The sequence below is a fragment of the Alexandromys fortis genome, unplaced genomic scaffold (assembly GCF_014885135.2).
Source record: "Alexandromys fortis isolate MF-2015 unplaced genomic scaffold, M_Fortis_MF-2015_v1.1 scaffold_27, whole genome shotgun sequence".
Lineage (NCBI taxonomy): Eukaryota > Metazoa > Chordata > Mammalia > Rodentia > Cricetidae > Alexandromys > Alexandromys fortis.
Genome location: NW_026067952.1, coordinates 2,967,565 through 2,995,474, shown reverse-complemented (window position 1 = coordinate 2,995,474; position 27,910 = coordinate 2,967,565). Strand labels below are relative to the sequence as shown.

The following is a 27,910-nucleotide window of genomic DNA, read 5'->3' as shown; positions in this document are numbered from 1 at the left end:
AACTTGCTGTGTAGCCAAGGCTGACCTTAAATCCTGATGCTCCTCCCTCTCCCTCCCAAGGGTCTGGAGTATAGGCATGAGCCACTAAGCCCAGTTCAAGCCCTGATTTCCTGATTGCCAGTCTGGACTTCTTCCCACCGGAGCGTGTTGTTGCAAAGAAAGGAAGCAGCAGAGCTGGAGAAATAGTTCAGAGGTTAAGAGCACAGACTGCTCTTCCAAGAGGTCCTGAGTTCTATTCCCAGCAACCACATGGTGCCTCACAACTATCTGTAATGAGATTGGGTGCCCTCTTCTGGCCTGAAGGCATTCATGCAGGCAGAATACTGTATACATAATAAATAAATCTTTTTCTTTTCTTTTTTTTGAGACAGGGTTTCTCTGTAGCTTTGGAGCCTATCCTGGAACTAGCTCTTGTAGACCAGGCTGGCCTCAAACTCATAAAAGAACCACCTGCTTCTGCTTCCTGAGTGCTGGGATTAAAGGCATGTGCCACCACCGCCTGGCTAAATAAATCTTTAAAAAAAAAAAAAAAAGGAAGCAGTAAAAGCAGGTGCTCTCTTCCTGAGGATTTTAAAGTAGACAATTGGAAGGACAAGCCAGCCGGAAGAGGATGGGCTGTACCAGGCACTTAAGGTGCTTTGATACATTATTTTAAAGGGGCTCACTGTGTCCCCAAGCTGGCCTGGTGATCATCCTGTTGTGTCCCCAAGCTGGCCTGGTGATCATCCTGTTTGTGCCTTCTGAGCACTAGGATTACAGACAAGTCTCACCAGGCCTCCTGCACATCCCAGTATGGGGAGGGGTTTGAATGAGAATGGCTCCCATAGGCTCATATATTTGAATGTTTGGTTCCCAGATAGAACTGTTTGGGAAGGATCAGGAGGTGTGACCTTGTTGGAAGAGATGTGTCACTGAGGGAAGGATTTAAGGTTTCAAAAGCCCACCGTACTTTCTGTTATGTCTCTGCCTTCAACTTGTGAATCAGATGTAAGTTCTTAGCTGCTGCTCCAGCTTCATGTCTGCCTACCTGCTCCTATGCTCCTGGTCATGATGATCATGGGCTCTTAACCCTCTGGAACCATGAGCCAGAATAAATGTTTTCTTTTTCAGCCACTTGGTTGTTATGTTGCTTCACGGCAGTAGTGAAGTAGCTAAGAGAGTATGCCTGGTTTCCTTTTTCTTCTTGCCACTGGCAGAATACATGAGGTAGCCAAAAGATCTGGGATTGCTATCCCCTCAGTGCCCCTGCCATGTTGCTGTCTGCCTGTCAAGTCATTAATATCTCATCTAGTAAGTTTCTTTTACAAAAAAAGACCAATCTAGTAGAGCCTTTGAACTGTTTTAGAGTGTGTTTTTGCTGCAATAAAACATCATGACCAAAAATGTGTTATTTTGAATGTAATTGGGCCTCAGTCTCATAGGGACTGGCACTATTAGGAGATACTGGAGTGGGTATGGCCTTGTTGGAGGAAGTGTGCCACTGTAGGGATAGACTTTGAGGTTTCCTATGCTCATAATATTGCCCAGTGTCTCAGTCGACTTCCTGTTGTCTGCAAGATGTAGGACTCTCAGCTACCTCTTCAGTATCATGTCTGCCTGCATCCATGTTCCCTGTCGTGATAACAATGGACTGAACCTCCAAAACTGAATGAGCCACCCCAATTAAATATTTTCTTTATAAGCTGCCGTGGTCATGATGTCTCTTCACAGCACAATAAGAGCCCTAAGACAGAAGTTGGTACCAGGAGAGGGGTATTACTGTGATAGGCCTCGCCATGCTTTTGTTTGGAGGAATGTGGACTTCGGGAGTCTGGGCTAAGAAAGCAGTGGAATGCTCTAAGTGCTGCTGAGTGGGCCACAGTATTAGAGCATGGAGCATGGAGGGCAGCGGTGCTGGGTGGGATTTGATATACTGGGGGCCAAGAGGTTTCAGAGAAGACTGCTAGTGTGTAGCCTAGAGACTGGTCTAGTGAAGAAAGTGGCTGCCTTTTGCCCTGTTTGATGAGGCCAAAGTGAAGAATTTTGGATTAATTCCCTTGGTGGAGGAAATCTCAAAACGGCCTAGTATAGACTCCATTGTGTGGTTATTAGTGGTAACTCTAATGAAGATTTATAATGAAAGGGAACAAGAAAATGTAAAATTTGAGGAGAAAAGGAATGGAGTTTAGTGGAATGAAGCTAAATTCTGTGTTCAAGGAGATTAAGAAAAGGAATAAGGGAATGGTGACCTCGGGGCAAGATCCCACCCAGCTAAATTCCCAGCTTGTGAAAAGGAACTAAAGAAAAGCCTAGAGCCAGGTGTGGTGGTCACACCTTTAATCCCAGCCCTCCTAAGGCAGAGGCTGGCAGATCTGAGTTTAAGACCAGCCTGGCCTAGAGCAAGTTTCAGGACAGCCAAGCTTAAGTAGTGACAGATAGCTGGTGAAGATGTAATTGAATGAGGGGCCATGTTCCAGCCCAAGCAAGCAGCACAACTTGGCAGCTTCAGCCATGTGGTTCTGGGTTAGAGTTAAGGATGGAAGAAAAGGGGTTAAAGCTGCTCAGACCTCGCATGTGTCAGGGTGTCCTTGAATGGAGGCCATTGCATGAAGCTGTGAAGTCGAAGCCTGGGTTGCCTTAGAGAACCTAAGATGTTAGAGATGCCAGTCATGGCATCCCAGCCAAGGAGAGCTGCTAACAGGGAGTGGAAGCAGCCCAAGAGAAAGAAGTGTGTTGCAGTCAACAAAGCTGAACTGATTTGGAGATCTGAAGAGCGTTTTGACATCAGATAAGGAGATGCAGAGTTTGAAGTTTGCCCAGCTGGTTTTCAGTCTTGCTTTGGTACAGATTTCCTTGCTATGCTCCCTTCCCTATGTTTTGGAATTTTAATGCATTTTCCTGTGTATATATGTTGGAAGTGTGTGATCTGCTTTTTGATTTTGATTTTTGCAGGTGATAACAATTAAGAGATTGTATTTGAACCATGGGCTTTAAAACATTTTTGAGACTGTGATAGACTATAGGGACTTTTGAAGTTGAACTAAATGAATTTTGCATTATGATACTGTTAAAAGTTTATGGGGGCCAGGGAGTGGAATGTGGTAGTTTGGATGTAATTGGTCCACATAATCTCATAGGGAGGGGCTGGAGAGATGGCTCAGCGGTTAAGACATACAAACACAACACTATACATAATAAATAAAACTTAATATTTATGTATTTATTATGTATACAATATTCTGTCTGTGTGTATACCTGCAGGCCAGAAGAGGGCACCAGACCCCATTATAGATGGTTGTGAGCCACCATGTGGTTGCTGGGAATTGAACTCAGGACCATTGGAAGAGCAGGCCATGCTCTTAACCTCTAAGCCATCTCTCCAGCCCTAATAAATAAATCTTTTATAAAAAAAAAAAAAAAAAAAGAGTTGCCATGATCATGTTGTCTCTTCACAGCAATAAAAACCCTAACTAAGACAAAAAGTAACTCAGGAAGAAGAGGGCTTATTTTGTTATACTTTTACATCATGTTCATTCTCAAACGAATTCAGAGCAGGAACTCAAACTGGAGGAACCTTCAGACAGGACCTGATGCAGAGGCCATGGAGGGATGCTGCTTACTGGCTTGCTCCTCATGACTTGCTCAGCCTGCTTTCTTATAGAACCCAGGACCACCATCCCAGGGATGGCTCCACCCACAATAGGTCTGGGTCCTCCAGCATTAATTCTACTTACTGCCCAATTATATGGCAACATTTTCTCAGTTGAGGCTTTCTTCTCTTTGATAATAGGTTTTTTTGAGACAGGGTTTCTCTGTAGCTTTGGAGCCTGTCCTGGAACTCACTCTGTAGACCAGGCTGGTCTCGAACTCATAGAGATCCGCCTGCTTCTGCCTCCCAAATGCTGGAATTAAAGGTATGCACCACCACTGCCCGGTGTCAAGTAGATGTCAAGTAGACATAAAACTAGCCAGTACACACCCCGAGTCTGAAACCTTTTGGTAACAACTAAAGGTGAGGATGATTGCCTTTGGGTCATTATGTCAGAGGTTTCCATCCATAGTCAGCTGTCTCTGCTGTGGGGCCTGTCGTAAGTCCTCAACATCAGGGACCAATCACGTCATGGTGGGCAGGGACAAGATAGCACCTTCAAAGGCATGCCTCTGTGGTTTTACTCTTTTGGGGCGCCCGCCACCCAACTCCCAAATAAATGACATGAAGGCTTATTATTATAAATGTCCGGCCTTAGCTTGGCTTGTTTCTAACCAGCTTTTCTTAAATTATCCCGTCTACCTTTTGCCTCTGGGCTTTTTCCTTTTGTATATCTTACTTTCATTCTTATTCCGTGGCTGGCCCCCAGCATCCTCTCTCTTGCTGCACCTTCTTTGATCTCTCCTCCCAGATTTCTCCTCTTTATTCTGCCTGCCAGCCCCGCCTGTCCTTTCTCCTGCCTCGCTATTTACCATTCAGCTCTTTATTAGACCATCAGGTGTTTTAGACAAGCAAAGAATCACAGCTTCATGGAGTTAAACAAATGCAACAATAAAAAGGAAATACATCTTTGCATCATCAAAACAAATGTTCCACAGCATAAACAAATGCAACACATCTTAAAGTAATATACTACAACGTACCTCCAGTGACCTTTCAGGAAGGTACCATCTAGTAGCCACTCAGCTATTAATCCACTGATGAATTTAACATCTCATAATCCAATCCCTTCTCAATTGTACCACCAGCTGGGGACGAAGCCTTCAACACAAACCATTTGGGAAGACACTTCTTGTCCATTTTATAGCAAAAGGCTATTATCTTCCATGTGGAGAGAAGAAAGTGAGGGTAAGAGAGACAGAGGTAGGATAGGGAGCTGTGGGGAGTGGAATGAAAATGGTCCCCATAACCTTATAGATTGGGTTGTTTGAGGATTAGAGGGATTAGGAGGTGTGTCCTTGGAGGAAGTGTATCGCTAGGGTGGGCTTTGCCTGGCCCAGTGTCTCTCTCTGCCTCTCTGCCACTGCTCCAGTGCCATGCTCTCCACCATGCTGATAACAGACTGAACCTCTGAAGCTGCAAGCAAGCCTCCAATGAATGCTTTCGCTCGTCTCGTGATGATCGTTTGGTCATGCCGTCTCTTCACAGCAACAGAACAGCCCCTAAGACAGTAGCCAGGTGCATCTTAAATCCAGAGCCACATGGAACTCAGCTGCCTTTCAGAGTGTTCTTAAATACACTGTCAATCATTGCTCTAAGAACTCTGAGATCAAGGCCAGCCAGGGCTACAGAGTAAGTAAGACCTTCTCTCAAAAAAATAAACAAGGAAATCTGAGTTATAGCTCTGGTTCTGGGAAAGGGACCTAGCATTCCAAGCTCTCTAAAACAGTTAATCTAGCTCAGTCTGTCAACCTGGCCGAGAGATCTGCCCCAGGAAAGCTGACTCACCTTTAATGGAGCTAAAAGCCTGGGAGAACAAATTACCCTTTCCACATCCTTCCAGAAGCCCCACCCTCTGCTGTTCACTCCCTGTGGGTGGGCTAAGCCTACTCACTTTTCCCGAATTATCAGGCACCCGTGGCTTTTCTTTTTAATTTTCTTTTGGATACTGACTAGCCTGGGTATGCTTTCCTCCCTGGGCTTTCTCACTTTCTCTGATGCTGTTCCTTTCCCTCTTCCACGATGTGGCTCTTTACAGACCTTATGGCTTTCTCTCTCCCTCTGTCCCCTCTTCCTCCTCTGGAAACTGCCAATGTTTACAACTTGTCTGCCCTGAGGCTTTCCTTTTGTTATTATTATTTATTTTGATCTCTAACAAAATCATCCTTGAACTTCCATCTTCAACTATTCTTAAGTTCTTCGATTGATGAGACTAAGTACTCAAAAGAGGTCCCAACTTACCCAGTAACGTGTGGCTTCCCAGGTGGAGTGCCCCGGATTTACAAGAGCACCGACTGAAATATTCCTTATTGGAGGGAGACTCAAGGCTGATGGAGCCAATGATGTTTACAAGAGTTCACAGGATTCTAGAAGGTCACAGACTCATGAACTCCCTCCCCAAGGTTACTCTTCTAGACTCAGTGGAGCTGCCAGCTGGTTAGGCAGGAAGCTCAGGGATGTGGCTTCCTTTGTTGTCATCAGTGTTGGGGTATTGGACTCTAGTGTCCAGACACCGAGAAGGAGTCGCCCCCAGAGACCACACACCACAGCCGATGCAAAAGCATGAGGATTTTATTAATTCTGTCATGACAGGGTCCCCCAGCATTCGGGAAGCCAAGGGACCTCGAATAGCTGGTACAGGCTACTTTTAAAGGGGCCACAGAAGCAAGGGGGTTATTCTTTGACTATTCTGATTGGCTTATTCGAAAGGGCTATTACCAATAATTGACTGGAGAGCTGTTGCCAGATCAGATGAGGTAAGAGGTCATTTTGACCCCGTTTCCCAGGGGACCGAACCAAAGCATACTACGAGTGTAGCTATTAGGTCCTTGGTTCCCAGGGGAGGAGGGGAAGCACTATGGCACAGAGGCTGAGAGGATTCAGAATTGTCAAAAATGGCTTCAGGATTGTCTTAAAGTCTTACAGGGGTGGGCATTTTGGAGATGTAGCTGCCTTTGAGTTCCCATGCTTACTGCTTCACCAAGCTAGATTGGATAGAATTATCCTTTGGTTTAATGTTGCTAACCTATCTGGGGTGAACAGAGTTGGTTCATATTTTCCCAGAGAGTCACATAAGACAGTTGGCACCTGAACAGGGACTGAACTGATAGACTCAGAGCAGTCGGAGAACCCCTGTGATGGCAATGGAGGCTGAGCCCTCTTTAACTGCGAAGCATCTGTGGGAGCAATTCTGGTTAAGGCAACCTTTCCCATTTGGTGTGTCATGTGTGTCTCCTGCTGTGAGCAATAAGACGTGCCACCAAGGCTGAGCCATCAGAGAGTAGAGTGTCCTGGGGTGGGGGTGTCCAAGCATAGTTATTTTCTTCCAATGGTATGGGATAGCATGCCTCCTTTGATGAAGAGGTCTGTCATGTTAGTATAGGGAAGAAACAGCTGATGGGCCAGAGAATACATTGCAATACCTGAAAGCACCGTGTATGGGTTGGGATCATAAGTAGGCTATGGTGCCGAGAGAGAACTTGGCTGCATAAGAGAGAATTCTAATGGGAAAAAGACATGCAGATGTGATGTGATAATTTGAGTAAGAATGGCCCCATGGTCATATATATTTGAATACTTAGTTATCAGGGAGTGAAACTATTTGAAAGGATTACAAGGATTAAGAGCTGTGGCTTTGTGTGTCAGTAGGGGTGGGCTTGGAGGTTTCATAGCCCGCACGAGGCCCAGACTCTCTCTGCCTACGGGTCAGGATGTAGTTCTCATCTACTGCTCTGGTCCATGCTAACAATGGACTAATCGTCTGAGGCTGTAAGCAAGCCCCCATGAATGCTTTCCCTTGTAGTTGTTTAGGTCATGGTGTCTCTTCCTAGCAATAGAACAGACGTGATGAGCTGTGTTAGACGTGATGAGCTTCATTAGCCACTGATTTGGCAGGAAAAGTGATAAGAGGTGAGGCGGACAGGATTTAAAGGAAAGAGCACAAATTATCCCTTGTTGGGATTCAAAGCTTCCACAAAAGGGAAAACTCAGACAACAGATGGAGAGAGTGAGGTAGAAATGCTACAAGGAACCCTCAGGGCTGACCATTAGTGTTGTGCAACCTGTGATTCAGCATTTGGGTGACCTGACGATTGGCCCAGTGTAGAAAATTCAGAATCAGGGCATCATCTCTCTTTGAACTTCATCAACTGGAGAAACTTTTAAAACAAGAAATGAAAGAGCCTCTCGCAGCCTGGCTCATGAGAGCTGTAGGACTTGGGGAAGATGGGATTAGTTTGATTATTGTGGAAATGGGGAAATAAATAAGTACCCATTCCTTCTTGAGTCAGAAGCTGCATAGCCTGAAGCAACTCAAGGAAGATCAGCCCCAGGTGGACAGGCTGTGAACCCTAGGACGCTAGGTCACCACCACCCGAGGTCCCATGAATGTGGCGGGTTGAAAGATAGCAGAGAAGGGACAGACATTACTAAGACTACTGGACACTTGATGTTCACTTAGTCTGGCAAGACTGTGTTCACAGGAGAATGAAGTTTATCCAGTAGAGACCGCAGTATGGAGCTGTAGTGGCTGTGCTGAGCCGGGGGTGTGGGTAGGGTGTGGGGTGAGGAGTGGGGGCGGATAGAGGGGTGGGGGTGGGATGGGGCCTGATCTTTTACGGCTAGGAGAGGCTCAAGTGGAGCGGAATGATTCAGACCAGCCTATAAATTGGATTCCTAAAGTACAAAAGCAATCAAGAGGGAATGAGAGAATGGCAAAGCACACCAAGGGTCAGTTTTGGTAAATCAAAGGAGATAGGCAACATTTGAGTGAGGCTAGAGTTCCTAGGAAGGAAATTGGTAGAAAGAGAAATGCTAGGTTTGTGAGTTTGTTTTTTATATTTGTTTTGAAAGCTTTAGATGATGGAGTTGTACAGGGGAAACTCATTACCTTTGTCTAGGGCTGATCCCTTATTTCCCTTAGGTATGCTATGTGCATTTGTCCCATGCAAGAAAGTACGCTGGGAATAGAGATTGTTTGCCCAGTCACCGCCCTTTTTGCGGGCAGATGTGACTGATTTTCAAGACAGGGTCTCAGCTGGGCGATGGTGGCGCACGCCTTTAATCCCAGCACTCGGGAGGCAGAGGCAGGCGGATCTCTGTGAGCTCGAGACCAGCCTGGTCTACTAGTTCCAGGACAGGCTCCAAAGCCACAGAGAAACCCTGTCTCGAAAAAAAAAAAAAAAAACAAAAAAAAAAAAAAAAAAAAAAACAAAAAAAAAAAAAAAAAAAAAAAAAAAAAAAAAAAAAAAAAAAAAGACAGGGTCTCACTGTATATATAGCCCTAGCTGGCCAGAACTCGCAGAGACCTACCTGCCTCCCTCCCCAGTGCTAGGATTAAAGGCAGACACCACCAAGCCCAGTATCCTGATCCCTCTTGCCCTGAACTAGGCTGAGCAATGCAAGACAGCCCCCACCAAGCCCAGGGGTGGGGGTGTAGAGATAAACATTGGCCCCACAACAGCTCATCGGGATGAAAAGTGGGATCATTTGTGGAGAATGACATCAGATTACGGAGAACCGAATAGGTAGTGACAGCCATTCCTGCCACTTCCTGCCACTGCTCTCTTGATGAAATGATTGATACAAAGGTGGAAGAGATGGCTAAGTAGCAGATGAAAGAGAGCACTGCCTGCTCTTCCCGAGGACCCAGGTCCAACTCCCAGCACCCACATTGCAGCTCACTACAGGTGTGTGCAGACTCATGGGATCTTTCACCTTCTTTTGGCCTCAGACATGGCACAGACATGGTGCAGAAACACGCATACAGGCAAAACACCTAAATACATAAAGATAAATAGATATTTAAAAAAATAATTGATAGAAATGATGGGTTTTTCTTGCTGCCTTGGGCCTTGCTAGTGTTTCATTTTTAGTATCCCATTTGCTGCCAAAGACGAGTTATCATTTGCCTGGAACAGATGGTCGTGAGCTTTCAGAGCCCCTGCTCACCCTCTGTAAAAAGAGTTCAGTACACAGTGCTCACCCTGAGTCTCTCACAGATCCGGGAGACCGTCTGCAAGAACATTGTCAGTAGACATGGAGGAACGTGAACGCAGGCACCCTGCATGGCTTGAAAAGACTCTTCCAGAAGCCATAGCATCGTTGAGTGAAAGTCCCGATCAGTGTCTGGACAGGGAGTCCTGTGATGCCCCCAAAACCATAAAAGCTATTGTCGTTTGTGCTGGGTAGTCTTATGTCAACTTAACACAACCTAAAGTCATCAGAGAGAAACCTCAATTGAGAGAATGCCTCCATAAGATCGGGCTGTAGAGCATATTCTTAATCAGTGATTGATGGGGGATTGTTTACACTGTGAAGATGGGTTATTGCAACTGGTTTAATAAAAAGCTGAATGGCCATAGGCAGGAGAGGTTAGGTGAGACTTCCAGGGAGAGAGAGGAACTCAGAGATTAGAATCTAGGCACACCAGAGATGCCAGTAAGACACTAAAGAAGTCAGACATATGGTACAGAGAGGTAACTAGCCATGTAACAGAACATAGATTAATAACAACAGGTTAATTTAAGTTGTAAGAGCTAGTTGGGGGACATCTAAGGTAGTTGCATGGAGAAACCCTGTCTCAAAAAATAAAAAAAAAAAGCTAGTTGGGAAAAAGCCTAACGTAAGGTCGAGCTTTCATAATTAATAAGTCTCTGTGTCATTATCTGTGTGCTACAACCCCTGAGAAATGCCCAGGCCCATTTGTGGATGGTGTCACCCCTGTGCTGGTCAAACTGGGTTCTATAAGAAAGCAGACTGAGCAAGCTAGAGCAATCCAGTAAGCAGCACCCCTCCATGACCTCTGCATCAGCTCCTGCCTCCAGGTTCCTTCCCTGCTTGAGTTCCTGTCCTGACTTCCTTTAATAATGAACAGCAATATGGGAATGCAAACCAAATAAACCCTTTCCTCCCCAACTTACTTTTGGTCATGGTGTTTCATTGCAGCAATAGAAACCCTAACTAAGACACCACCACTACCGTTGGTGCATGCCCGAGTTAGATGGCAAGACTCTGCTGCTAAACTGGACAGTGGTGGTGCATGCCTTTGATCCAAGCACTCTGGGAGGGAGAGGCAGGTGGATCTCTGTGAGTCAGAGCTATTGAGAAATTAGCAAATGGGATTTACAAGGCTCAGGAAATAAAACCCGCAAGATCCAGGAAGCTCAAGTCATGAGACTCATGAGACCCCTACTAAGGCTATATGAACAGTTAATAATTGCTGGGCAGAGGAGGCTCTTCAGTGGAGCTGCCTGCTGGTTGGCAGATGCTCTGAGGATACAGCTTTTGTGAGTCATCGTTCATCCTGGGGTAGGGTGGGATACAACCGCCTTTGAGTTACCCACAGTAACCCCAATGAACGCAGTCAATAAACTCGGGTCACTAAGATAAACTTGAGTGGAGTTGTTCCACTCAAGTGTCTGCCGTCCGTTCTATCTGGGGAGAATAGATGTTGGTCCATGTCTCCCAGGAAAAGGCACACAATATCTGGTCGAGTAGAAACGGCTGCGGCTCCAGGCCAGAGCTGCAGGAGCTCCCTGTGGCTGGTACTACAGGTACTAGTACTACTGAGTACTCGGCAGGTACCAGGTCCTGCACATGCATCTGAGCTGCAACCACAGAGGGAAGTTCTGCATATTCCTAACGTTGCTGTGTCATCTGAGTGACCAAAGCAACGCACTGGACTCACCCACTGGAGCCCAGGGTCATATCCCCACTTCCACTCTGGTACCCCTTCCATTCCCCTAGATGCCACAGAACTGAGGCCAGGCAGGCAGCAGGTGGTGCTAGTCACTCACTACCTTCTCTCTGGGCCACTGATATCTAGGGATTTAGCTAAACCTGTTATTAAAGACCTATTTATAGCCCCCAACTGTATACTCCCACTTGGGATAATGAGCCCCTAAAGTTGACTCCCCGCGGTGTGAAATGAAGGCTTCCTCTTGTTTGTCCTGAATCTGTCGACCTTAGAGGCAGGTGGGGTTGTTCGGGAAAGGCCTTAGGATCAAAACACTTGGACTGAAGTTGAACAGGTTTTGTGTGTGACGGCAACTCCTGAAGGCCGCAGGTGGCACAGACACAAACATTTCACCTGATGCTAAGAGGATAGGGGAGAGGCAAGACCTGAATTTTTTGTCTCTTGCCTATGGTATCCTCAACAGTTAGTGAAGTCTGTAGGCTCAGGGGACACTAGACATCTGTTTACATGAATGAACTAATAATAATAATAATAATAAGTAACACACATACTTGAGACACCGTCTCCTTATGCAGGCAGCCCTGGCCAGCCCTATAACTCTGTAGAGCAGACTAGCCTGGAACTGGGATTTCTCTGTAGTGGATCTTACTATAAATAAGTTCCTTTGGTGCCCTGTACATGCCTCTGTCTGTCATAGTTTGTGTCATACTGTGACGCTGCCAGCGACCCCCAGTGTCTCCAGCAGACTCAGCTAGACCTGGGTCTGCCTTGTTTCTCTGTGCCCCCAGAAACTTTTTTTTTTTTTTTGAGAAAGAGTCCCGTGTAGCAAAGACTGGCCCGCTACCCCTTGTTTTTTTTGTTTGTTTGTTTGTTTGTTTGTTTGTTTTGGTTTTGGTTTTTCGAGACAGGGTTTCTCTGTGGCTTTGAAGCCTGTCCTGGAACTAGCTCTTGTAGACCAGGCTGGTCTCGAACTCACAGAGATCCGCCTGCCTCTGCCTCCCGAGTGCAGGGATTAAAAGCAAGCACCACCATCACCCGGCTGCCCCGCTGCTCCTTGTATAGCCAAGGATGACCTTGAACTTCTGATCCTCTTGCTGTGCCTCGATTTTATGTGGCCCTAGGGATTGACTGAACCCAGGCCTCGTGTGCTCTACGCCAGCACTCTGAGCTGCGGTCTCAGCCTAGAAACTGTTGTGTGAATCGGCTCTCAGTAGGATGACTTGGCACAAAGAATTCCAATGAAGTAACATCAAACCAAGGGCTCAAGGAGCCCGGCAGCTGCGTTTACACACAGCCTGCCCTGGGACAGCCCTCGCTCCCTGGGAGCCTGTGCATCCTCATCTCTGCATGGGAACAGCACACACAGCCATGTCGGGTGGGGGCAGGCATGTGGCAGCTAAAACCTAAGCCACAGGCTCTGGACCAGACTGTGGTTGAGTCAGGCTCTACACTGCAGGCGTGGGGTGGGAGGTCTTTGGTTGTCTCCTCTGCCCCTCACCTCTAACCTTGGGATGTCATGTGTCACAAATCTGCAAAGATTAAATGATACAACATATGGGGGTCAGCGTCTACTCGGTGAATACACTGAGTGTCATTACATAGCTGAACAGGGAAGCCTGGACCGCATCTGTCTTTGCAGTAGCTTTTATTGCAGACACTGGCATAATGTACCCGACCCATCTTCACCGAGTCCCCAAACAAACGCTAAGTTAGTGATATGATGACACTATTTTACCTAGATGCTCAGGGCTTTGGGACCATCTCCTCTGCCCCAGACACTACGGAGGACGGGATCTGTGTCCTACAACATCAGCCCAATCAGGCAGCGTCACACCTTGGAAGCGAAGGTGGGGACCTCTGGACCTGTGGTGTTATGCATAGTGGGGTTTGGAGTGCCCTCTGTTGTGAAATATTATTTTAACTATGTAAACATGTGTTATATTTGTTTGTGTTGCGGAATATTGCTTTAGCTGTGGAAAGGTGTGCCACATTTGTTTCTGCTGCATTTTTTTCATGAAGGAAAGATGTATTACATTTGTTTCAAACTTGCCTATTTAAGGCGTCTGGTCTAATAAAAAGCTGAATAGCCAATAGCTAGGCAGGAGAGGGCTAGGCGGGACTGGTGAGCAGAGAGAATTAATAGGAGGAGGAATCAAGAGAAGGGGAAGAAAAGAACGGGAAAAAGAGAGGAACACACCTGGGGCTGGAAGGCCTGTCAGCTAGCCAGACAATGGAGGAATCAGGAAAGTCAGACAGACAGACAGACAGACAGGTAAAAAGCCCCAAGGCAAAATGTAGATAAAGAGAAAACAGATTAAAATAAGAGCTAAGATAAGGCCGATCATTCATATCTAATAATAAGTCTCTGTGTCGTGATTTGGGAGCTGGTTGGTGGCCCTGAAAGAAAAAGCCTTCTCCAGCCCACTGTGTCAGATGTTGAACACCCCGTTCTGCTTTTCATTCTTGAAGTAGCCTCTAAGGTACAGAGCGCTGCCTGTTTTAAAGATGATGAATGAAGAGTTCTGGGGTGGGGCAAACTCACCCAAGGCTGTGCAGAAGTGGAGAGTTCAGCTGGATTTGTGGTCTGCACCCATACCTCCAACTCCTGGGTCCCCCGTACAAGCTGCCTCCAGAGACCAGCTATGATATAATATTGATTATCAACCTGACACGATCCTGAATCAGCCAGGAGACAAGACCTTGTAAGGACTGTCTGACTAGGTTAGCCTCTGGGTGTGCCTCAGAGGGATTATCCTGGTTAGGTAGACAGCACCATTCCCTGGGCAGTGGGACTTGAACTTCATACAAAGGAGGAAGCTGGCTGAACAAAAGCATCCATTGAGTTCTGGACTGTGGCTGCAACGTGACCAATAGCTCCAAGCTTCTGCTGCCTTGCCACCCCCTTCCCAAGTGATTGACTGTATCTCAAACTGTGAGCCATAATAAAACTCTTAAGTTGCTTTTCTGGGAGTATTTTATCACTGCAGTAGAAAAGCTAATATGCCAGGGGGTGGAAGATAAGGCCAAGCTTGGTGTGAGCGGCAGCTTGGCATGGGGCCTTTGACAGCTATGCTCAGGCAGGCTTGGGAACGAGTGGCACTACCTTGGAGCCTGGGAAGATGATCACAAAGACAAGATAGGGCCAGGAGCTGCAGCAAGGCACCAAGAAAGTGCTGAGCCCCATTCCCACATCCTTGGGATCTGCTTTCAACAGAAAGCTCCCTGCTTTCTTGTTCTGTGACCTTGACTGGGTCAACCAACTTGTCAAGCACGGGGTCATCACTCCTGCTGGGTTGTCATGGTATTACCCGAGACAATGCTCGGAGACAGAACTGGGTCAAGTCCAGGCCAGACTCCAGTGCTAATTAGTTATATGCCCTAAGACGCGTCTCCTCTCTGAACCTTCCTTTCCCCACTCAGATATCAGGGCCAGTGCCTGTCTCACCGCACTCCGAGGACTCAGCGAATAGGATTTGGTTGCTAAAGGACATTTGCCTGGGTTCAAGGCAGGCCCTGTCACCTTGATTTGCTTACTTTCTCTGTGCCTGTCCCCTGCAAAGTAGGAGTCAACATAAATCCATCGGCATGGAGCTGTGACATTAGGTAATATAAGCAAGAGAAAGAATGTTGACTGGGGCTGGGGTGATGGCTCAGTAGTTAAGAGCACTGGCTGCTCTTCTAAAGGATCCGGGTTCGATTCCCAGCGCCCACCTGGCAGCTTTGCCTCCATCTCTAAATACATTTCCAGGGGATCTGATCCTTCTTCTGGCCTTAGTGGGCCCCAGGTACCCACATGGTACACAGCCATGCATACAGGTAAAATAATCACACACACAGGATTTTTTTTTAAAAGTTAAATAAATAAAAAGAATGTAGCCTATGGCCCTCCGCAGCCGAGCAGTCATTAGCCCCAGGTCTGGCACCACACAGGGACTAATCCTGGCTGCACGCTGGGTACCACTTTCAACGGTTTACACTTTGACTCTCAGCCTCAAAGCCGGCCTCTGAGCTGGGTGATAGACTGTCTCTATTTTGTTCCCGAAATTGAGTCACCCAGAGGTCCAGAGCTTTGCCAGAGGTCATAGAGTGATTAGTGGACAGTCTGAGCCGAGCAGACTCCTAGCCACCCTAATAAGGGATCCAGAAATGGGAGCCATTAGAATATCTGTGTTACGTTTTTGGAACCAGGAGAGAAGGCAATTATTCATGTCTCAGCGGAGTAGGGCTTAAATGAGCCCCAGAGGCAGTTCTCAGGGAGGGAGGGATGCCAGCTGCTCACTTCCTGTGCCTTACAGCAGGGGGAGCTCGCTGACTCTGCCTGGGTCTGGTCCGCAGGACTGGAGATCTGGTATAGGTTACTTCCAGCCTACTTCCAGCCACAGTCTTATGAGTCCGTGGAAGCGCCAGCAGAGTGGGAAGCTAGTGTAAAATCCGGTGATACAGTCTTGGCTATGAGTCACAGGGCACCTGAAAGGGTGTCTTGCATCCCAGGGCAAAAGGTTGGGCTGGAAATACATGGTTAGAAATAGAGACGTTTATGAAGGAAGGGAAGACTAGCCAGGAGGTGGTGGTTCACGCCTTTGATCCCGGCACTTGGGAGCAGAGGCAGGAGGATCTCTGTGAGTTCTAGTCCAGGCTGGTCTACAAAGCGAATTTCAGGACAGTCAAAGCTACATAGTGACACCCTGTCTCAAACAAACAAATAGACAAAATGTGCTGGCAGGTACATTTTAAAGAGGGGGAAGCTCCTGGGAATGGGAGTGGAGAAGCTCGTGTGCTGAAGAAGCATGCGCTCAAATATGCTGGACTGTGAGTCTGTTCCTGTAGCTCAGGCTGGGGGAAGGCGTCCACTCTTCCTCTGCCAAATGGTTTCTTTAATGTGTTAATTAAAAAAATACATAGCCGAGCAGTGGTGGTACACACCTTTAATCCCACCACTCAGGAGGCAGAGGCAAGCAGATCTTTGTGAGTTCGAGGCCAGCCTGGTCTACAAGAGCTAGTTCCAGGACAGGCTCCAAAGTTACAGAAAATCCCTGTCTCAAAAAACAAAAGAGAAGCAACCAAACAAGCAAAAACAATTTTTAAAAAATTATTACATTTTTGCTGGCTATGGTGGCACTTCCAGACCACCCTGGTCCAGAGCTAGTTCCAGGGCAGCCAGGGCTACACAGAGAAACTGTCTCGAAAAGTCAAAAACATAAAAATGATTACGTCTTAATTTTATTTGTGTGTGTGTGTGTGTGTGGTGGGGGCGCTTGCCACTGTGTGCTGTGGAGGTCACAGGGAAACTTTCTGTTTCTGTCCTCCTACCAAGGATTAAACTCAGGTCACCAAGCTTTGTGTCAGGGTCAGTTGAGCCATCACACTGGCCCTTTGTTAATCTTGATGGATTTTTCTTTAGTCACACAGGGAGGTACCCTGTGATCCCCTAATACAGTGGTTCTCAACCTTCCTAAAACTGCGACTCTAATACAGTTCCTCATATTGTGGTGACCCCAACCACAAAATTATTTTCCTTGCTACTTCATAGTTGTGACTTTGCTACTGTTATGAACTGTAATGTAAATACCTGTGTTTCCTGATGGTCCTAGATGACCTCTGTGAAAGGGTCATAGGACCCCAAAATGGTAGCAACCCACAGGTTGAGAACCACTACCCTGTCAGGTTGCCTGACACTGACTTTCTAGGCCCTCCTTGTGGTCATTAGAATCTTTTGGGAATGGACCAATGTCGTGGAATAATCTTTCTGTACACTGTGAATATGGGTCACTCTGATTGGCTTAATAAAAAGCTAAACGGCCAATAGTTAGGCAGGATTTTGGGGGCAGAGAGACTACTGGAAAGAAGAAGGTGGAGGCACCAGGAGACACTGAGCAAACAGGATGGGCAATATGGAGATGAGGTAATAAAGCCACAAGAAAGAAAGTAAATTAATTTAAGGTAGAAGAGCTAGTTAGAAACAAGCCTAAACTATCAGCTGAGCTTTTTGTTTGTTGGTTGGTTGGTTGGTTTTTGTTTTTGTTTTTTTTGAGACAGGGTTTTGCTGTAGCTTTAGAGCCTGTCCTGGAACTAGCTCTTGTAGACCAGGCTGGCTCAAACTCACAGAGATCTGTCTGCCTCTGCTCCCGAGTGCTGGGATTAAAGGCATACGCCATCACCGCCCAGCTAGCTGAGCTTTCATAATCAATAATAAGTCTCCATGTCATTATTGGGGAGCCAACAGTCCCAATGAAAAATCTACCTATAAACCAGGAATCTGAAACTTCAAAAATTTTAATGAAATGCTGCAACAGAAAGGAAAAAGATATTAACATAGAGCTCAAAATGGTAATGTTAAAAAATAATGAAATATTGAGCTTGGAATAGCAATTTGCCAAATACACTGATTTAGTGTTACTATTTCTGCAATGGAACACCGACCAAAGCAAATTGGGGAGGAAAGGGTTTATTGGGCTTATGCTTCCACACCAACTGTTCCTCACTGAAGGAGGTCAGGATAGGAACTCAAACAGATCAGGAACCTGGAGGCAGGAGATGATGCAGAGGCCCTAGAGGGTGTTGCTTATTGACTTGCTCCTCATGGCTTGCCTGTTTTCCTTTTTATTTTTTAAGATTTACTTATTTTGTATACAGTGTTCTATCTACATATATGCACCAGATCTCATTATAGATATTTGTGAGCCACCATGTGATTTCTGGGAATTGAACTCAGGACCTCTTGAAGAGCAGTCAGTGCTCTTTACCTCTGAGCCATCTTTCCAGCCCCATCACCCTGCTTTCTTATAGAAGTCAGTACCACCAGTCTTGGGGTTACACTACCTACAATGGGCTGCACCCTCCCACATCAGTTGCCTACAGCCCAATCTTATGGAGGCATTTTCTCAACTGATGCTTCTTCCTCTCTGATGATTCTAGCTTGTGTCAAGTTGACACAAAACTGGACAACACATGCCCAAAGTTTAAGAGAGGAGGGGAGAAGGAAAAGTTGTAAACTGAACACCTGGCCTCTGAAGTGTGTGAACACTAGGGTTTCAGCTCTGTCTTCTGCAGCCTGCTCAGTCAAAGAGCGTGGACACTGGAAAGGGGCCTCTATGATGCTAGAGGCAAGCCTGAGGCTGTCAGGACTAGGCCTTCTGGGGTTCCAAGAATCCCAAGTATGACATCCAGGAGTCTGAGACTCCAGCTGTGAACATTTCTCTGCCACCTGGACCTCTTGACCATGGAGAGGGCAGAGATACCAGAGAGCTGGGGGAGACACCATTAAAGGTTGAGGTCCAAGGTTAAACCTGCCAGGATCTAAGCTCCACGGTGCAAAGCAGTGCTGTTTACATAACGGCTAACATGTCCTGCACAATATGCTGTGTGTTGTCGCATACAACATGGCAGTTGAAACACACACCTCTGAGGACATCCATTCCAGCATGGGGTGAGGGGCAACAGGCACCTTTTTTTTTTTTTTTTTTTTTTTTTTTTTTTTTTGGTTTTTCGAGACAGGGTTTCTCTGTGGCTTTGGAGCCTGTCCTGGAACTAGCTCTGTAGACCAGGCTGGTCTCGAACTCACAGAGATCCGCCTGCCTCTGCCTCCCTAGTGCTGGGATTAAAGGCGTGCGCCACCATCGCCCGGCTCAACAGGCACCTTTCATCTGTGTCTTCAGATGAAATGAGTCTTTCATTTGCCAGCTCCCAAATAATAACATGGAGATTTCTTATTAAGTATGAAAAGCTTGACCTTAGCTTAGGCTTGTTCCCAACTAGCTCTTAAAACCCAAATTAACCCGTTTATATCAATCTACATTCTGCCACATGGCTCTCCTCCACATTGTCAGTCCAACTTCTTGGAATTTTGCTGGGGAATCCCCGCCTCTCAGATGCTTCCCCCAGTTCCTCTCTCTCTCCTTGGAAGCCTCGCCTACCCTCTCCTGCCTAGCTATTGGCCATTTAACGCTTTATTAAACCAGTCATAAGGTGCCTTGGGCAGGTGAGGAAGGACAGACACATCTCACAGTGTGATCAAATATCCTGAAACACTAAAGGATCTCAGGGGATTTTTGGCTTCTAGTCTAGAAAACTCAAGATTCAGGTAAATTTAGGGGAAACTGCCTCAAAAGAAAGTGCAGAGAATATGAGAGGAGGACACTCAGTTCCGTGAGCACAGGAGCACATGCACACGCAGAAACACACATAAAACAAAACAAAACCAACAGAGGAAAGTTCAACCTGGTCAATGGTGGCACACACCTTTAATTCCAGAACTCTGGAAGCAGAGGCAGGAGGATCTCTGTGAGTTCCAGGGCAGCCAGGCCTATAGACAGAAAAACCCTGTCTCAAAACTGCACCCCTGCAAAAACAGAAATAGAAAGGAAGAAAGGAAGAAAGAATGAAAGGAAAAAGGGAAGAAAGAGAGAGAAAGAGAGAGAAAAGCTCCTATTTATCAAGCAGCATCTCCCTCCAGGATGTTCTGCTTTGGTGGGGCGGGGGCTGTTGGTAGGGATCAAACCCAGGTGTTAGACAATCACTTTATGACTGACTCACAGTTGGATCCTGTTTATTTGTTGTTATTTTTGGGTTTTGGATTTGGTTTTTGAGACAGTTTTGATGTGTAGCCCAGACTGGCCTCTCACTCTTGACCCTACTGCCTCTACCTTCCGAGTGCAGGGAATACAGCCCTAGACCACTGGCCCGTTTTAGACTGCATGTTGTTAGATAGTTGAATGTATTACTTTCTTTGGTTTTGAGATTTTATATTGTACATTTGAGAGCTCTACCCATCCATGATGATGAAAGAACAAAAGGCTTTAAATTTTGAATGGTCAAAGCACAGTTCTTGGGCCTTATTCTGTAGCCCAGGCTTTCTGGAATTCACAGCAATCCTCTCTCCTCACTCTCTGGAGGGCTGCAAATGCTGGGGAAGGCTGTCATGAGCCGCCAAACCTGGTTAGTCAACTCAGTCTTAAAAATGGAAAACAGTATTCTAGGTCAGCGCTTCTAGAACATGAGTGAGTCCCTAGGGGCAGCTGGCCCCCACCCACAGCCCCAGCACAAAGCCCAGAGACAGGGAATGAGGATGCAGTAAATGGGCTCAAAAGCCATTCCTACCTCGAGATTAGAAAAGAAAAATAATTCATTCTTCATCTTCCTAGAGAGGATTTGCCCCCAAATAATGCTTCTCATTGTGGTTATTGGAACAAGGTAGATGTAGCTTCATTTCTTCCAAGTAGCTAACCATTGGTTTACCGCCGTATTCCGTAGTACCTTCTGCCTTTAGCGTATACCAGACTCCCGGGGAGTTGGCCGATTTCTGGACTCGCTGTCCTTGTCCTGGTGACTCTGCCCGGAAGGTTGTGCCTCTTAGCGTTCTGCCTGGAGCTGCAGTCTGAAGATGGTGCCTCTCTGTGCTGATAAACTATTGTTGGCCCTTAGCAGTGTATGGGGAAAGTAACAGTGTTAATTTCCTTCCCATCACACACCTTCATTCTGCTCTTAGGGACTAACCACACACTCTCTATGAAAAGGCTTTAAAGACATTAATGTTTTGTGGTGGTCTGAATGAGAATGGCCCCCACAGGCTCATAGATTTGAATGCTTAGCACCAGGGTGTGGCACTATTTGAAAGGAGTAGGAGGTGTGGCCTTGTTGGAGGAAGTGTGATATTGGGAGTGGGCTTTGAGGTTTGAAAAGCCCATGGTGTGTGTGTCTCTCTCTCTCTCTCTCTCTCTCTCTCTCTCTCTCTCTCTCTCTCTCTCTCTCTCTCATTCTCTCCGCTTCCTGTGAGTCTGGATGTAAAACTCTCAGCTCCTTCTCCAGCACCACGGCTGCCTGCGTGCCACCATGCACTCCACCATGATGAAATGGACTAATCTCTGAAACTCAAGCAAGCTCCAATTAAATGCTTTCGAAGAGTTGCCGTGGTCGTGGTGTCTCTTCACAGCAATAGAACACTGATGAAGACAGGTTTCTAGCAGATGGTCATCCTGGTTATTTTTAGTGTTTTGTTTTTGTTTTTTTAAAGACCACGTATAGAGAAAATGTGCACGAACCCTCAGTTGGCCCTGTGGTCAGTGACCACTCACTAATTGAACACACCTGTGTTAACTTCCTGGCGCTCCCGTAGTTAAGAACCATGAACTCAGTGGCTTAAAGGGGCAGACACTGGGGCAGGCGAGATGGCTGCAGGTAAAGGCACTTACAGAAACACAGTCAGTGCTTGGGTTTAGGGTTCAGCCTACACCAGGATACTCTCATCTGGAAGGATCTCTCTTGCTAAGTAAGGTCACACTCACAAATCCTAGGTGAGCATCCGCCTGAACACAGAGGTGGGAATTGGTCAGGACAGAAATGGGCTAAATGGCAGTCTACCAGCCCACAGCAGAACAGGGCCTACTGCTGGGGGTTGTAACTCGGTAGTAGGGCACCTGATCAGCCATGTATGAGGTTCTAGGTTCAATCCCCAGGAATGGGGATTATTATTTTTAATAATAATAATGATGAGATGATGATGATGATGGTGATGATGATGATAACAACAATAATGGCAAAATAATGATGATCACAGTAACAGACATCATACAGTCTCAGACTTCCTCACATCCTGTTTGGCAATGGAGCCACTACTTCCATGACTTGGTTTCCTTCCAAGCTTTTGTCTTGAAGATCTCAGCACTTTAGAGAAGTAGCAGAAACAGCACAGTGGGCGCTCACGACCTTCACCGCGACACAGCTGTGAACATACAGCCCACGGTCCGCTCCTCTTTCTGTTTGTGTCTCTACACAACAGACATTTGTTGTTCTTAGTCTTGGTTTTGAGACGGGGTCTCCCTGTGTAGCCCTGGCTGTCCTGGAACTCACTCTGTAGACCAGGCTGGCCTCGAACTCATAGAGATCCGCCTGCCTCTGCCTCCCAGTGCTGGGATTAAAGGTGTGTGACACCTCCTGGCTTTACCTGGTTCTCTTTTCCATTCAGTTCTGGGCCCAGCCCCAGGAACTGGTGCCCTGAGTCCACGCTGCTGAAGTAATCCGACACGCCCACAGGTCAACCCCATCTAGACAGTTTACTCTAGATCGTGTCAAACTGACAACTTCAAGTAACCATCGCAAGGAATATGTCGCCCCACCTCTGGCCATTTCTCACAGGCTTTTGGAAACACAGCATACTATTGATCCTGGATTCAACATCTGGGTGTTGCCATGTGCCTAGCTCAGCTGTACTATTCCAGATGCAAATACTCAGCCAGCTGTGATGTCTCTGGGGCATCACTAGCCATGGGTGACACCCGAAGGCTTGAAATGTGTCTGATCACACTAAAGGAACTTTTAATTTTACTTAATCTCAATGCAAACTGAAATGACCCATGGATCTCATGGCCTCTGAGTCAGCACCCACGCCACCCCTGCCATCTTGCTCATTCTGCACACACAGCTGGGACTGCTGGCAGGGACAAGAACTGTGTCCTGGTTCCCTGGGATTTTTCCTAGAGGGGTGTTGCTTTGTCCTGGGAGAAGGGGAGGATAAAAAGGGGGCCCACAGCATCTGTGAGTCCCCAGCCTCTTCTGCATACCACCCCTCGTCACTCCTTCCGGGGTGCACACGCGTGTTTACTGAGCACCTCCTAAGCATTTGGCCGTGGAATGACAGCAATAGACAAAACAGATGTGGTCTCTGCCATGACTGACGGAGGGCGTCGTAAAAGTCTGTGACTGTGTGGGCCGTACATCCGCTTATCATCCTCTGAGGTCAGGGCCTGGCTCTGTGCCTGGCAGTCAGAAAGAGCTTGGTCAAGGTGTTCTGAGGCCTGGCCTGTGGCCTGTGGCTGTCATCCCAGATACTCAGCAGAGTGAGGCAGGGAGGTTGCAACTTCAAGACCTATGTGTGTTACATAAGGAGTTCAAGGCTGACCAGGCAACTTAGAGAAAGCCTGTCTCAAAATAAAATTTGAAGAAAGGATCTGAGAAAGCCTGGTGCAGTGGCAAATATCTGGAATTTTGGGACATAGAAGATAGAGACTGGAGGACCAGGAGTCTGAGGTTATTCTCAGCTGCACAGTGTGTTGGAGGCCAGGTCCTGAGACGTCCCCCCCAAGTAAAGAATGTGTGGGGGCTAGCTTGTGCTACATGAAACCCCACAAACACACACACTAAGGAGGTGTGGGGGGCAGTCTTTGCTACATAAGATTCCCCCGTACACACAAGAAATATGTGAGCCAACCTGTGCTTCATGTTATCGCCCGACATTAAGGGAGTGTTTATGGGCCAGCCTGTGCTACATGAGACCTTTACACACACACACACACACAAATTATGCGAGTATGTGTGATAATATAGCTCACTGGCAGAAGCTTTGTCTAGTATGCCTGAGGCTCTGAGTTCAGTCCTTGCTAAGTATTTTCAAAACTCAAAGTTTCCAGAAGGAAGAGTAGAGAGGAGCGGAGCAGGCTTTCTTGGACTGCCAGCCCCCAGTCATGACACAGAGACTTATTATTAGTTATATATTCTCGGCCTTATCTTTTGCTTATCCCACTAGCTCTTTTTTTTTTAAAAGATTTATTTAATTATTATGTATACAATGTTCTGCCTGCATGTGTCCCTGCAGACAGAAGTTGGCACCAGATCTTATTACACCATGTGGTTGCTGGGAATTGAACTCAGGACCTCTGGAAGAGAAGTCAATGCTCTTAACCACTGAGCCATCTCTCCAGCCACCCCCCTCCACTAGGTCTTATAACTTAAATTAACCTGTTTATCTACATTTTGCCTTGGGGCTTTTTACCTTTCTTTCATTCTGTACATCCTACCCTGTGTCTGGCTGGCTAGTGCCTGGCCCCAGGCAGCTCCCTCTCTCTTTCTCCCTCTTCTCTCCACTCTTCTTGTTCTCCTCACCTGCCAGCCCCACCTATCCCTCTACTGCTTAACTATTGGTTGTTCAGCTTTTTATTCGACCAATCAGGTGCCTTGAACAAGCAAGGTGAAACAGCAACACATCTTTACATAGTTAAACAAATGTAAAACACCTCTACCTGGCTAAAATAATATCCTGCCACACAGACAAATGTAACACATCTTTACATAGTCAAAGTACTATTCCACAGTAGAGGAGGGGGAGTTCGGGGACTGCCTTTCAGTGCTAAGGCAGAGAAGACAGGAGAGCCACTGCTGGGTACTCGCCTCACCTCGGGAGGACTGGGTCCACTTGAGAGAGCCCAGCCCAGGCGCTGCCCACCTTGTGAGTTCCTGGCAAATGCTGTTTTTCCTCAGTAGCAGTCATCTGAGCTCTGTTGGTGTCAGGGCCCCAGGAAGGCCGAGGTGGTGGTGGGTGGCCCCTCTTCCCCGACTGATTTATACTCAGCACAGGGGTCCCTGCAGAGCCAGCTCTGAGGTAGGGGGAGGCACTCCTCAAGTCCCAGGGTCAAGCTGGCAAGGACAGTCTGATTGGGCTGTGATTTTTTAGAGAGAGCCATAGAACATTCTTGGCTCCCCTTGAAGGCTCCAGGTCAGCTCTGGACCACACCTGCCTGGAGATGCTCCCGGCAGAGGTACCAGCACCCTGGAGGAAAGAGGCCCAGCTCTTCAAGAGCTTGGCCCTTAGGGCAAGAGGAAAACTACACCTCTCACCCCCGGATGTGAACTCTGCCCTGCCCTGCCCTGCCCTGCTCACAACTGACTCAGACTGAAACTGGACCAGGTATTCGTTTTGCCCTGAGACGTTTATCCTGTCAGAGCCTGGGCTGCCGGTATCTGGGGTGTGGTCAGCTGCCTTTCATTGGCCCTGCAGGGAAGACTGTGGTGACGACAGGTGGACTCAGAGGGGAGATCGCCCAAGGCTGTCCATCCCTACTCCTCTTCTATACAGCAAACTCCTATTCAGTTCTCGAAACCCGCTGAAGGCATCGTTCGTGTGGAAGACTTCCCTAACCTCTAACTTCTCCCAGAGTTCACCACCTCTTCTTCTGATGGGCACTTGGATTTGAATCTTAGCCTTCCAAAAATTAGCTGTTACCAAACTTTTCTGTGCCTCTGCATCTACATCTGGGACGTGGGAAAAATAAAAGCACCCAGGTCACTATGGGAATTAAATGAATTATTAAATAAAAAATTTAGGATAGTGCCTGGCAAATCAGATGGCCCAAGGAAAGAGGGTACTGTCAAGACAGCTTAGTGGGTAAAGGTGCCTGTTGCAAAACTCAAACTGATCAACCTCTGAGCCACACAGTGAGAGGGGACCCTCTGAGGGCTGTCTTCTGGCCTCCTTGCTCGTACAGTGGCATGCATGCATGCGTCGTGCCGCACACCCACACACCTGTGTGCCAGCACACCCACATACCCATGTACCCACACATCCCCACTCTAAACAGATACATATAGCAGAAAAGTAGACTGCTATTGGTATTCTATTTCTTTATTTAAGAAATATCTGTAAATGCCACAAACACAGCCTCTATCCCGGTGGTGAGAGAGACAAACAGGAAATTCACTCTGACTTATGAAAAAAAATGCCACAATAAGGGAAGTGGCGGGTTGAGGGGAGTCATGGGAGCAGGGAAGAGCTCCCCTTCCCAGGTTGGGGTGGTCAGCGGGATTTTCCTGGAAGAATCTGACTCAGTTGAAATCTAAGAAATGAATAAAACAGCTGGATAGAGAGGGAGGGTGAGGGAAGGCACAGGAAGGGACAGCATCCAGCAGCCGGGGGCCTTGGTATGCTCTGGCGGGGGTAGGGGAGTAGAGTGCTGGTGGGTGGGTGCCCTTGGTGTGAAGCCTGGAATATCAGTCCATCACCTTTCTCTGTCTCCTTTCCTGGTTTTCAGGAAGGGCAAAGCTCACAGCCACTTCCATTCTCTACACCGGCACCCTGCCTGGCACTGGGCAGAGGCCCGGTGAGTGTTGCTGATGGGTGGCTATTTCAGCCAGCCTTCTCATGTGTTGATGCTTGTAGGTTTGAGCTCTTAAGAGCTGTAGGAAGTCAAGTTCATTAGTCTGTTCAGTGTTCTTTTCTGTAGGGCATCTCAGTCCCCGGAATTAATGGTTGCCTTCAGGAACTTAAACCCCCGGTCTCACACATGCTAGCCAGGCACTAACACTGAGCTATAACCCCAGTCCCCTGCAGCATCCCAGCTTTTACGACCTACCTGTCACCTAGGGGGCTTGTGTAAATGAAGCAGATTCTGGTTGAGGAGCTCCGGGTGTTTGCTTGGACTTCTGTGTTTCTGATGGACTCCTAGGTAACAATGTTACTGTGGGGCCATAAGCTACACTTTGAGTAGAAAGACCAGTCTAGTGACAGCATTGTTTTTTCCTCCTCTGCCCTTAATTGCCATCGGGATTGCAAAGGCAGGTTGGATCCAGACTCTCCGAAGCCTTGGATGGCAGGCTAAGGAGTTCAGTTATTTTGGAGGCACTGGGGAGCTGTGGAAGCTCTCAAGGGCATGGCCAGGAATTACTGACCAAGGGGGTGAACCTGGGAATGAGGGTGCTGAGGGCTCAAGGGCTAACCCTCTTCATATGTAGCAGAGGAGGAAGGGCTGAAGCTCAGAGAGCAGCTATGATAACAGAGGGAGAGTATCATGGGTTAACCTGGGTCCCCTGCAAATTTATGTGGTAGGTACTTAACCCCCAGCACCTTCAAATGGATTGCATTTGGAGATGGGGCCTTTAAAGACGGAATTAAGTTGAAATGAGGTGACTAGGCCAGTTGCTAATCCACTATGACCACTGTCCCTACGGAGAGGCTATTAGAACACACGCACATGTGAAGAGCACGCGAAAGAGAAGCCACCTAGAAAGCAGATGGGGGGCTTCCAAAAAAGCCAACCAACTGATGTCAGCACCTTGATCTTGGATCTGCAGGTCTGTGAAAAATGACCTTTCTGCTGTTTAAATCTCCTGGGCTGCGGGGTTTTGCTGCAGCAACCCCAATGAATGTATAGATTCATAGCGGATGGTTTAAGAGGATTGCTCAGGCTGCTGATGACTTGAGGGACAAGGACAAGGAGAAGACACAGAAGGTTTGAGAAGACCCAGAACGAGGGAGTGCAGTGAACGCAGAGCAGGAGGGAGCTAGAGGGTTCGGGTCCCGTTGGAAACACTATAGAAACATCAGGAGATGCTCTAGCAGGCAGGAGGAAGTGAGGCCTGTGGTTCCTAAAGCCAGGCACTTGGGCTGAGCAGAGGAAGAGAATGGTCCTTGTCTTAGTAGGGACCCTCATTCGCTCTTATCACATCTGTTTCATTTACCTCATACAAACAAGATGCAATGGAGCCGGGCAGTGGTGGTGCACACCTTTAATCCCAGCACTAGGGAGGCAGAGGCAGACTCTGTGACTCTGAAGCCAGCCTGGTCTACAGAGTGAGTTCCAGAACAAACAAAGCTATACAGAGAAACCCTATCTTGAAAAACAAAATAATAATATAATGATAAAAATAGATAAAATAAAAGTGAAAGAATCTTCTGGGCAGTGGTAGCACATGTCTTTAATCCTAGCACTCAGGAGGCAGAGACAGGTGGATCTCTGTGAGTTCAAGGCCAGCCTGGTCCATAGAGCAAGTTACAGGACAGGCTCTAAAGCTACATAGAGAAACCCTGTCTCGAAAAATTAACT

At 47.2% G+C, this 27,910-nt stretch overlaps 1 protein-coding gene across 1 annotated transcript in view; it reads left to right on the top strand.

Moving 5' to 3' along the window:
• The window catches only part of Mmp9 (matrix metallopeptidase 9), a 47,528-nt gene that overhangs the window by 1,067 nt on the left and 18,551 nt on the right, over window positions 1–27,910 (top strand). The gene's annotated exons all lie outside the window — the stretch shown is intronic.